Genomic DNA, 12,590 nt, shown 5'->3' on the forward strand with positions numbered 1-12,590 from the left:
CCATAGGTTACTTACCTCTCTGTGCTTTAGTTTCTTCATTGTGTAAAGAGAATAATTATAGTACCTACCTGAGAGGGTTGCTGTGAAGATTAAATATATTAATATCTATTATTATCACTGGCTCAAAGTAAGTTCTATGTAAGTGTTATTATTATTATTACTACCATTATCACCATTATTAAAATATTTCAATAAATCTATTTTTTATCTAAGTATCCTTGAAAGTTGTTAAAACATACTTTTCTTAGAAACAGGAAATTACACTGCTGGGAGTCTGAGACTGATCAAAATTTCACATTGGGCTCTGTTTAGAGTATGGTCTGGTCAATTCCAACACCATAACTTAATTTCTAAGAGTTTCCCATGTACAAGTTGTTTATATTGATGGAGTGTTTTGCACTAACTAGTTTTGCATACTGTAACTTGAAATACTTACTTAAAAAAACCTCATCTGAGCCAAATAATTTGCGAAAAGTTCTTACTTAGAAATACTTATTTTGATATACGGGCAATAAGGCAGACAGGTGAAAAATGTAGTTGGTTAAAACTGCAGATTCAAAAGAGGCTAAGAACTATAGATACAGTTATGATAACTTATAAAAGTGATTCGATTCTTAAAAGCCCCGTATCCTCCAAGGGTGATATAGAATAAAATTAGCTTTTACAAGAGTGGGTATGGTTTTACCTTAACAGGTATTAGCCCCCTTTAAACTCATGAATATGACACCAGGTGGTCAATCCTACTATGAAAAGTTACATCTAAAGGGAGATTTGAATCTTATCAAAAAGGCACACCTGCCCCCAAGTCACACTTGTGTTAGTACTTAAAATTCCTGCTATTATCTTCACTTTCTTTCAAAAAGGCAGATTTTCCAAAGATTTTCAGCCAGATATCAAGAGGCGGTGTACCATAAAAGGGTCTTATAGTCACATAAATTGAGAAATGCTGTGGATGGGACAAGATTAAACGGATGTATTCCTCCAATTTGTTACATAGATATTTATTTAGCGCGCTGGGAATTAGAAGTGTCAACAAGACAGACCTTGTGGAATTTATATTCTAATGTAGGTGATAGAAAACTAAAAGAAACAGACACAAAAATAAAATGCTTACAAACTGTATTGACTATTATGAAGGAAATAAGCAAAGAGCTGAGATAAGAGATTAGTAGGACAACACATACTTTAGAAAGTGCAGGGACTGTGGCGGGACTCTTGAGGGAGTGAGCGTTGTTAAGCTAAGGCCTGAAGTAAGAGAAGCAGCCAGCCATGTGCCAATGAGTGAAAAGAACATCCCGGACAGAGGGAAGGGCACGTGCGAGGGCATGAGGGGGAAAGAGTGTAGTGCCTTCCAGTGAATGGATCAAGATCAGCGTGGTGGAGTGAGTGGTCCCAGTAGATGAGGCTGGGCTCATAGGCCGTGGCTGCCAAGTCACACACAGGAACTGGAGGCCAAGGTGATGAGTGTGAGCATGGGTTCAGGTGTCCCCGGAAGCTGTTATGGACAGAGGAGAAACCGAATCTGGGTTACATTTGAGGAGCTCATTTTGGGTGCTGAGCAGAGAATGTGTCAGGAGAGGCCCAAGGGCTAGTGAGCAGGCCACATAGGAGGCTGTTGGGATGGCCCCGGCAAGAGCTGACGGTGGGGGGGCTACATTACAGGCAGTGGATACGCAACGAAGCCCACTTCTCACAGTTTTCAACAAGCTGATGTGTGGCATAAAGTTTCAAGTTTGGGAATAAAGATCCAAACTGATTTGATTGGAGAACACACAACAGGAAATGCCAGGTTTAAGAATTAGCTCCTAAATCGTTGATAATGCAAATATACTTTTTTTTTTTTCCTGAAGGGAATAAAGGTTTATTCCACTACAATATTACCTGCAGGGAGCAGTGCTTATAGGAAGAGGGTAAGAGGAAAGCAATCGATTTTGGCAAGCAAAAAAGGAGCTGAGAGGGAGATTGTGGAAAGATTCAAGCAATGGGGATTTTTGTTAGGAAAGCGGGCTTCTGCAATAAATGGGAATACTGTGAGTGGAGGTGCTTGGGGAGCTAAGAGAAGAAAAGGGACATAAGAGACAGCGTCTTATGCAGTGTAGTTCAGGGCCACTGTTACTTATGTGTTCAACTGGCCTCGTGGTTATCTAATATAAGGACATTCATGCAATTTTTTTTTTTTTTTGCAAATGTTCACAACTCCCTGCAATTCTGCAGACTCTTCAAGAAGAGCACTGGACTTGGAGTCTGAAGACTGGAGTTCTCAAGGCAGCACTGTCACCTACTGATGGGGAAATATGCCATTGCATATTCCTCTTTAATGAAAGAGGTCTCCTCTTTAATGAAAGCATTGGACCTCTTATTAATAATAAGGATACAATATTAGTTACCAAGAAAATGTATGACATTACCTCAAATACCAGGAATGCCTCTTTAACAAATTAAAATGCAGTTCAATGAGGCTCTAACTTGCAGTTTTGATATTTGCTGATTCCAAGTTGCTACTCCTCAAATTTGCCCAGAGTCTTAATATTTTAGTAGCTAAGAAATGCGAAGTTTCTCATTGAACTTCTATTTACTAAAATAACATATCTAATTTGCAAGAATATACGTTTTCCTCACTGGATGCAATAAAATTATTTTCATTCTGAATGGGAAGAAAAGCACCCCAGTAAATTCTTGCTTTTCCTTGAATTGGCCCTCGAGCAACAATGATCGCTCACCACTTTGCTGGGATTTTTTGCCTTAATGCCATCTTTGCAGTCTATATGACGTTAGGAATGAAAAAGTGTTCTAATATTGTCCTGACCTTTTAGCCCTGTAGTAGGCCCAGGGAAGGAGGTGCTAAAGCAATTTGCATTATTGTGTTCTTTGTGTCATGAATTTCTTTGAATCTTGGGCTAAAGAGATCCCATCTCAATGTCTGTAAACATGGACGTTTTCCACAATACACCCTTCGTGCCTGCAAGAATTCTGTCGGACTTAAGGTTGGAAACAAATAATTATGCTGAAGTTTGGGTTAATTCATGTATGAGTCATGTCCATCTGAAATTCAAACTTGGCAATGGTGCCATTTGCCTTTCCCTTTGCCCTTATTGCCCTGGTTGACTTTGTGAGCCCCCTGCTCGAGAGGCAACTTCCTCAAATAGCAGAACTTTCCTTTAAAAATTTTTATTATCAAGGAGATTTTTTTTTCCTTAGGATAGTTCTGGGATAAGTGCCATTCCTTTTGGGCTCCAGAAGAGGATAAATATAGCTATCATATTTGGCTGACACCAAATTCATCTCTGTTTGTAATAAATTAACAGCTACTTCATAGAAATAGGTTTGGGTCAGACAAGAAAGCCTAAAATCCTAGAACTATATCACATTTCACATTTTCATCGCAGTGCAGGGGGTTCCTGCTTATGTGTGTAGCTATCTAGAATGTTCCCTTTTTCACAGAGCACGAGCCTGGACTATTGCAGGGTGTTCCAAAAGGCTGGGTCTTGGTTGTCAGGATGATAGCCACAGACCCGGCAGCCCCACTGGGCTGGAAAGCTGAGCATAAAGCCTCCAGAGATACTGACTTAAAAGTCCATGTTGACAAGGGCTCCTATTTCTGTTATTGAAGGTTCTGATCATTCAAGACAATTAATATAGACAAATTATAATTTAAAAAAAAAGATGTCCAAATCACCATCAAAATGTCATTTGACTGCAGTAGGGCAGCATAGTTTTTTGGCATTAGGTGATCTTAGGTTTGAGTTCTAGCCCTGATGCTTTGGAGATGCATGAACCTTGGTGAGTCACGTAAGCTTTCTGAGTCTGTCTTCGTGAAATGGGCTTAATAATATTCCATATGATTGTCATGATAATGACTGAGCATCGCTGAATGCAGCACACAGTCAGGGTTCAACGAGTTGTAGTAGGCTGTTTTTGTTGTTACTTTAGTTATATTCCTAAATTCCCAGAGATACTAACTTGGTGACAATCAGTTATTCAAATAATTTAAGATTAATTGTTTCCAGGGCTTTGATCCACACTGGGAATATGAGAAGGGAAGTCCCATTTTTCGCCCCTGCCTACAGAGGTATAAATATCACCTAAGTAGCTTCAGCTTGGTGCAAGAGGCACGGGAAATGTAGAGGTATATGCTTTGTGATTAAGAAAGTGTAAGGGGGCCAGTGGAAAACAATTCTGCATGCTTAGAATGAATGCTATGTTCTGAATAAGTAAGCTATGTTTTTTAAAAATGATTTTTATTTATTTCTGAGAGAGAGAGAGAGAGAGAGAGAGAGAGAGAGAGAGCGAGCAGGGAAGGGGCAGAGAGAGAGGGAGACGGAGGATCTGAAGCAGGTTCTGCACTGACAGTAGACAGCATGATGCAGGGCATGAGATCATGACCGGAACCAAAACCAAGAGTCGGGCACTTAACCAACTGAGCCACCCAGGTCCCCCTGAATATGTAAGCTATGTATTAAATGCTCACTAAAGAAAATAGAGTTGGCTCTTCAAGTCAACACCGATTCAAGCTGGAAATAACAGTACCGGTGTAAGAAATGTGGGATGGATTACTGATTTGCAGCATACCAGAGAGAAGGGACTGAAATCTCTGGGGTATCAGCTAGTTGATACCTTAAAAGAGGAAAAATTTAAGGCTTAATGTGACAAAAATAATTTCAGGGAAAAAAAGCACCATATCTATGGCAACATTTAGGTTAGTTTAACTCATTTCAGTGAGAGAAGAGAAAGTCTCCTCTGTGTGCTGTGGAATACAGGATAAACGGATGACTCTGTCCTTTTTAATCGAGTAAGAAAATAAGAAAAATTAACAGATCTCTACAACAGAAAAGGGAGATAAAGTGCCAGAAGACAAGTATAAAGTGGTATAACCTGTGCCTCAAAAGTGGTATTTTTCCCTGAAAGATTCACCCATGAAACTTCTGAGTCTCCATTCTGAGAAATATTGGATACTGAAATAATTGGGTTTTCTAGATTGTAGTCCCAGAGGGTAGGGGTTAATGAAACCCATCTTTACCCCCACCCAATACACTGTTATAATAAAGAGTTCATTTCAATGAATGAGAGACAAAAGGGAAGAATACTTTATACACACACACATACATAGGGGCATGCATGGTACTTCCTAGAAGCTCTAAGGAAAGAGGTATCAAGGTGTGATATTACATCTTGCCTTGGTGGTGGTGGGGGGGGGTGGGAGAGGGTTGGCCATCCAGGTAACGCTAAAAGAAGGAAGCAGCATTTAAGTTAAACTCTAGGGGACTGTAAAATTTCAAAGAAGGGAAATAAAGCAAGGAGTTCATGTCAAACTAATTGAAATTATTGTGGATCCTCAGTGTCTCAATTTCTTTGCTTCTCCTTTATTCCTCAACCCACTACTGAAATTGCTCTTAATTAAATCCAACTGTGATCTCTCACTTCTTACCCACTTGATTTACTTGTGGTGCCCACTTTTTTTCTCCCCGGCTTCCACAAAATCACTTTCTCTTGTGTTTCTTCCTTTCATCTAGCCTTTTATCTCTATCTTTTTTTTTTTTTTGCAGACTCTTGTCCCCTAAAAAAAAAACAAACAAAAAAACAAACAAACAAACAAAAAAAACCCTGGTTCTCAGGATTCTGTCTTAGATGTTTTTCTTTTCTTCAAAATTTTCTGTCTTTTTTTTTCCTTCTTCTTTCTTTTCAGTTTTTACTTCTCCAAAGGAGAAATCGTCCCTTCTTATACTATCAGCTGAAATAGATACACTTACATCTTCCTAATCCATATCTCTAATACAGAAGTCTTTCTCAAGTCACAAATTTCTGTATCTACTTCTACTGGACATCATCACATGGGTAAGTCAAATGCGTCACGTTCCAAATTAAATTCTTTATCTTCTGTCCCTAAAATATTCCTTGTCCAGACCACATGGAAGACATCCATCTCTCCTATTATCTGTGAAAGACACCTAGAATTGATCATACTATCAGCTCTCTCCCTCATTCATCTCACTTCCAATTTCTACCATTTGCCCATTTCCACCAAAGCTATCCCTACAATAATCTCCTGACTGTTTTCTCTTCTTTTCTATCTCCCACAAGGTGACCCTAACTATTTCTCCCCTCTGTTACTGCAGTAAGTCTCCAGGTTTCCAGTTAATTTATATCCATTGCTCCTCCGACTTAATATCTCTCCTATCTTCTGGCTGCTGTGATCTACCAGAACCACAGATCTGATTATTTCAGTCCCCTACTTTAACTCCTTCGAGAAACCCCATTGTCTTCATGATAAAATGCAAATCCTTTAATGAGACAGGCACATAAGACACTTGATGATCCCTGCTCTGCTGACCTCCCCAGGACCAACCCAAATACCCATGGCTTCCTGAAATCACCATGTTGTTTTAAACCTCCAGGGCTTTTTAGAGTCTTGTGTCCTGCCTGTAGCACACTTCGTCTCTTCCCTCCTTATTCGGCTTCTTCTGTCTTGTCATATCAATGCCGGATGATGTCCCCTTTAGGGTCACCTCCCTCAGAAAGCTTTTCTGATGCTCCGCTCAGTTCTGTTCCTCCCTGCTTCCACAACATTCATAGCATTTCTTTATTGGAGTACTTACCACACGATGGTGTAACTATCTGTTGATCTATCTGTGTCCTGCAGTTCCCAGGAAGCCCGGAGCTGTAACCTGTCACAAAATCCCCCAACTAGGACATAATAGGCATTTAGTAAATATGTACTGAGTTTAAAAATATGAGCAAAGCTTTAAGGGTGGAAATTTGTTGAATGTGTTACAGGAGAATGACTAAGACATTTTGCAGGATGGAGGAAGGTAAGATTTGAAATGCCGGATTCTGAACTATGTAAGACAAGTAAAAGGCAGGGATGAAGACCAGGGTTGTGGAAAGAAACAAAATGCAAAGCAATGCAGCTTCACCACTGAACCACTGATGTAAAGTCCTCCCCCCCCCCCAACTACAAACCTCGATTTTGAGGCAACAGAATATAAACTGAGATTGAGAGGTGAGGGCACAAGGGTTGAAAGTGAAGGATGGACTCTAAACCTGGAGTCAATTTTTGCAGCATCATTATGGCTTCAGAACTGGAATTAGGGAATTGTTGTGGTTTCCAACTTGACTTGAATAGGAAAGATAAAATGGGATTATATCATGAAACATCTTAAATGCCTAGCTGAAGAGAGGGTTCTAAGTCTTATGGTCCCTCAGCAATCGCTGAATAATTCTGAACAGAAGGAGACAAAATGGGAGCTTAGAAAATAAGTCTGACCCTATTATATAACACTGAATGCATCAAGGAGGCTGAATGTAACTGAATATTAGGAGAATATTTAATTATTTTGTTAAAAATAATAAATGCTCAAAATAAAGGGGCGGCAGTGAAAGTAGAAGGAAGAAAAATGCAACATCCATAGGAAAAACTGGGGGTACCCTTGAGACTTGATAAGACAGAAGAAGACATACATTTGCAACAGACATTTCAATGAGATAGAATGGTTAAATATTGATTACAAAAACAGAAAATATTTCACTGAGCTAGGTACTTTATTTCTTTGAGAAATATCTCCTTAGGTTTAGAGTACTGTGTTCTTCTTTTACAAAGAATACCAATTTTTATACTATTTTTAATAAAGGGGGACTTTTCATTTGAATGAAGACAGAATCTTAGACCGGTGAGGTATTCACAGGTACCCTGGAGGTATCGTGTGAAGTGACACAGGGCAGTGGCATAGAGCCACAGGCATAGTGCAAAAAGCATAGCCAGTTCTGATGACATATACATATTCTTGCCAAGCCAGCCTGGTGTTAGAGACCTTTAACTCTACTCTTTGATCAACTCTTCCTCCCCTAAAATTATTATTCTTAAAACAAAACAAACTACATTCCAATCAGATAACACTCTTTTCAGAATACCAATCCAAAAAAATAGCATTTAGAAGTATTGAGGAATATATTCTGATGACATTTTCTACCAATTCTTTGTCTCTAACTTATTCACGTCTAACATAAAATTCTAGAGACCCCAAACATTTCCATATGACCAGTTTTCTAAACTCATAAAGTAAAGCCAGAAACATACGTTAATACTGGCTCCTGTGTTTTGATAGAATTGAAAACAATTGTGACAACATAACCTATTATCAATTGATTTTAACCTTATTATATGGAGCTCTGGAAGATCATATTAACATTGAAAAGCACAAAGTTGTCACATAAAATAATGCTTCTGATTATAATTAAACTGGAAGAAACTCTCATACCAGAATGAAATGATTACTTACGTATTGGTCATTCTTTATTGGACACAAAATCCTTGAGGATAGGGATATGACGTATTTGTTTATGTATCTTCAGGTTTAATGCAATGCTTGACATATAACAAATAATCAAAAATATTTTTTAATGAATGACATTTAAAAAAGTATAACACTTACATAGAACCTACTGTGCACCAGGCACCTACCCACCGTGACTTACAAATATTAATTTGTTTAATTGTCATTAGAGAAATCTTTTACAAAGGAAATTAAGGCATGGGGAGGTTAGATTACTTGCCTGGAATCCTACAGCTTCTTAGAAAATGATGGAGCCAGGCATAAAACACAAGCATAGCCATTCTAGAATCTGTGCTCTTAACCAATATTGCTTTTTAAAAAAACTGCTGCCTTTAATTTTTAAGAAATGTTTGTAAATATATCTTTTATTACATTTTGAATGGAGAATAAGAAGACCTTGGTTTGTGTTAAATTTACATGGTTTGTGGCTTTGAGCAAGTTCATTAACCTAATGGGTCCTTAATTTCCTCATATGCAAAATCCAAATAATAGCTGGTACCTCACAAAGCTCTTGTGAGCCTTAAATAAAGTAATTTATGTGAAAATGCTAGAACATAGTTGGCACCTGGGATATGTTAGTTGGTGTGCCAAAGACAATGGTACTATTTTCCTCCTTCTCTCCTTTCAAAGGGTATATATTTGCACATGACACATCATTCAGGTCTTTTAAAGAATGAAAACAAATTCTATGTTTCTTAAAGCATTATTTCCAATATCTTTCCAAGCTAGAGCTAATTTACGAAAGCATTTTCTGGATGGTCAGGTAAGCTTCAAACTCAATAGCTTGTTTTCTGGAGAAAAAAACATGTTTTTCCCGGAAGCTATTATGGTTTAAACATCTACCATCAGGGAAAACAACCTCTTTTTCTTCTAATTGGGAAATCAAATTAGATATAGTTTTTAAAGAAAAAAGATTCAACCGACAGTAGAACATACGGCATTTATTTTCACCAAGAACCTCCAAAATTAACGGGCTCTACCAAATTTGACAGGAACCATCTCAAACAGTGGTTCCCAGTCAGGGCTTCACATTAAATCACATAAAAAAAAAGTGGGCCCTTCCTCAGATATTCTGATTTAATTGGTTTGGGGAAGGGTCTAGATAACCTTATTCTTTTGAAAGCTCTCCCATTGATTCTAATTTGCAGCCTGAGTTGAGAACACTGGTTTAGGTTATCATTGAAAATATCACATCTCCTATTTCCATTTCATTTTTACTGCAGTAAAACACAACAGTAGATAATATCTTCATTCATGTCAACATTTAAAGAGTCTGAGAAGTTCACCAAGAACACAGTTGCCACAATACCACTATACTAAGATTTAGCTCCATTTCTTTAACTGATTGAAACAAATGCTACCTTTATACATCCATCATCATTCATTATCTGGAATTCAAATACATAACAAAATGGGAAACCAAAGCCGTATTTATATCAGGTAATTTTCTTCAACTCCAAGAATCATGAAACAATACAACTCTAAGATTATTTATGTGTTCTTGTGAATAAGTTATAATAAGGATTTCATGTTTACTCAGTGTATTGGTGTGGTCAATAAATAATCTTAGAGCATTTTACAATATGACTGAATATTATTCTTATGGCTATAGTTCCCAAAATTAACTGTAGATTAGAGGCATTGAACCAAAACAAATCCTGGCTGATGGATGTTTTCAGCTATGTTAAAATATTGAGTAGAAATGAGTGCCCACTGAGAATACTGACTTAAACTAAAGATGTTTGCAAATCTAATCACCTTAGTTCCTTTCATAATGTCAGTGTAGAGAACCAGCACTTTCTACTTTTATAAGCTGAGTTCTTTAACTGAACACATAGTAGGCTAGCAACATGCTATTACAAATTATACTCTACAAATCCCACAACACTAAAAGCATTCCAACTCTATCTTTAGTGGTAAGCCAAAGTGGCCCAAATGTATAAAATATTTGCTTTCTCCTACCATTTAAAACACACTCAAACTTAGACACTCTGCTATTTAAAGATTATTTTCAGTAACTACATGGTCACACTTTGATTTCTTTTGAGCATTTCACTTTCCATCACCCAATAATTTCAACAAATAGCCTTGAACAGATGTCTTGGTTTAGGCTAACTGGAGCCACGAAATTGTCGGGGTCTCCCAAAGATCGGCAAATGGAACCCTGCCTCCTAGTCTCGCATACACCATATAATATTAGGTAAAGCTTTCAGGTAGAACTTTTCTTAGGCATATTTGCAAGGTAAAGCCTGAATAATGGGTTAAAAATCGAACTGGATTGTTGGAGTTTGACTTTGATTGGATTTCCTTGTACCTCAAGGAAAATGACTGCTTGGGGAAGAAGAATTCATCTGTTAGAGTTTTTCTTGATGTCTTTCACCCAGGCTTGGAAAGAGCATCATGAAAAAAGAGTACCCCTTTGGAAACTACGCACACAACATATTTTTCCTAATAGGTGTGAAGAATGGCTGCTATGCATAAATGATTGTTGGAAAATAATTCTCTGTAAAACATGACTTAACAAGCAACGCCACTCACCACTGTACTCATTTCCAATATCCAGAACAACGATGACACATCACATAGATGCCGATATTATCTGTTTGTTAGTTAATAAACACCTTTTGGAAAAAATCCACAACCCTCAGCCCCGTAATTTTCATACCCAGTAAGTTGGAAAATAAAACTTTTGAGAGAAAATTGATATTAGTAACATAGTGAAAGTCACAAAAAATTCAGAGGAGCCTGCAATATGAAATCCTAAGTTGTAGCACCTTCCCAGGACAACCCTCTTTTCTCTAATCAAGGGTAAAGTGAGACGACCGAGACTAAAGCTGACCCTACATTTGAACCTCAAAGCACCACAATCAAACTGCAGTTTTGCAATCAAAAAACAAGGTACCTTGTGCCCTTCCACTGCTAACCATCCCCGGGAACATCCCAAAGCTTTAAGTCCCGTTCATTCCCAGACCCTCCTTACCTGGAATAGTCTCACAGGGCTGCTGGGCACAGCTCAGTAGAAGCGAAGGGCATTCGCAGGTGGTGGCTCCAGAGACTCAGGAACTCAAGCTACAGCGCCCATCTCCTGAGCAGGAGATGTCAGCCTCAGGGTGAGGTGCACGGGGTGCGCACCTCTCCAACCCCGGAAGGTCCGCGAGCCGCGCGGCGCAGCCCACCCAGTTGTCTGGGGGGCTGGCTTTCCTAGTTTGACGAGAGAGCAAACTGCATTAGTCCTCAGCCCTCCTCCTGCCCTCCCTCCCGATTCCCTGACACTTTACTTCTGCCTTAACTGATGGTTTAAACCTAGACCCAGCTTGTATTATGGGCTAAAAGGTAACTGCTTTTTCCCCATGCGCTGTTTCCATCTCCCCAAAGTCCAGGAGGCTCACCTTCCGGGCGCCTTCCTTCCCTCGCCCAGCTGTGAGCTGTGCGCAAACTTCTCCCGACTTAAGAGTCTTATCCTCGCCCGCGCTCCCGCCCCACCCCCGCCCGCCTCCCCCCAGGCTGCAAAGGAGGTGGCAGCGGAATTGATGAGCGCCAGCCCCCCCCAACCCCGCCCGCAAGCCCTCCCGCCCCCGCCAGCCCCCTCCAGTCCCTGGAGAGGGAGGGGCGAGCAGGAGAGCTACGAGCGCCTCGGTGCCAGCCCCTCTCGCCCCGGCCCACAAGTGGGGCTACGCCCGCGGCAGCTGCCTTGCTCCAGTCCGGGCTGGGGCTCACCCCACGAGTCCCGGAGACTAAAACGCGGCGTGAACACGGGGAGCAGGAGGGCAACTCGAGTTAGACCTTGGGTAGGGAGGAATGGGGAGGGGGGCGACAGTCTGGGTGGGAGATTCGTAGCTTGTCCCTGGAGGCAGCTTTCTGGGAGCCCTGTCCCTTCCCCGGAGATGCAAATTCCGGAGGGAGGTGAGTTTCTAAAAGGACCTACACCTAGAGACCATGCCGCCCTGGCTCCTTAAACCAGTACTCGGGGGACAGCACCACCTGGGAGCCCGTGGAGAGAGGGTCGGTAGTGGGCGAGGTAGTGAAAGTGGGATGAGGATCAGTGGGAAAACGGTTGGCGAGGAGCTGGGGTGCTGAGAGGAGGCAAGAAAAAGAGCCGGGAGACAGGACGTGACAAGAGGAGCCACCGGGGTCCTGCAAACCCTGGGAGAGCGTTCGGAGTTGGGTAGCTGTCCGGAGCTGGGGGCGCAGGCTGGATTTGGGGGAACAGCGCCCTCCTCGTAGGGGACTGATGGTGGGCACAGTAACCTAGGGTGAGTGACC

General features: G+C 40.5%; 1 protein-coding gene across 1 annotated transcript in view; it reads right to left on the bottom strand.

Moving 5' to 3' along the window:
- The window catches only part of CALCR (calcitonin receptor), a 156,102-nt gene extending 144,580 nt beyond the window's left edge, over nucleotides 1-11,522 (bottom strand). The window contains exon 1 of the mRNA XM_003982757.5: nucleotides 11,308-11,522. The gene's annotated coding sequence lies outside the window, so the exon portion shown is untranslated. The remainder of the gene's footprint in view (nucleotides 1-11,307) is intronic.
- Nucleotides 11,523-12,590: the final 1,068 nt, after the last annotated feature.

The sequence above is a fragment of the Felis catus genome, chromosome A2 (genome assembly GCF_018350175.1).
Source record: "Felis catus isolate Fca126 chromosome A2, F.catus_Fca126_mat1.0, whole genome shotgun sequence".
In the NCBI taxonomy this organism is placed as follows: Eukaryota; Metazoa; Chordata; class Mammalia; order Carnivora; family Felidae; genus Felis; species Felis catus.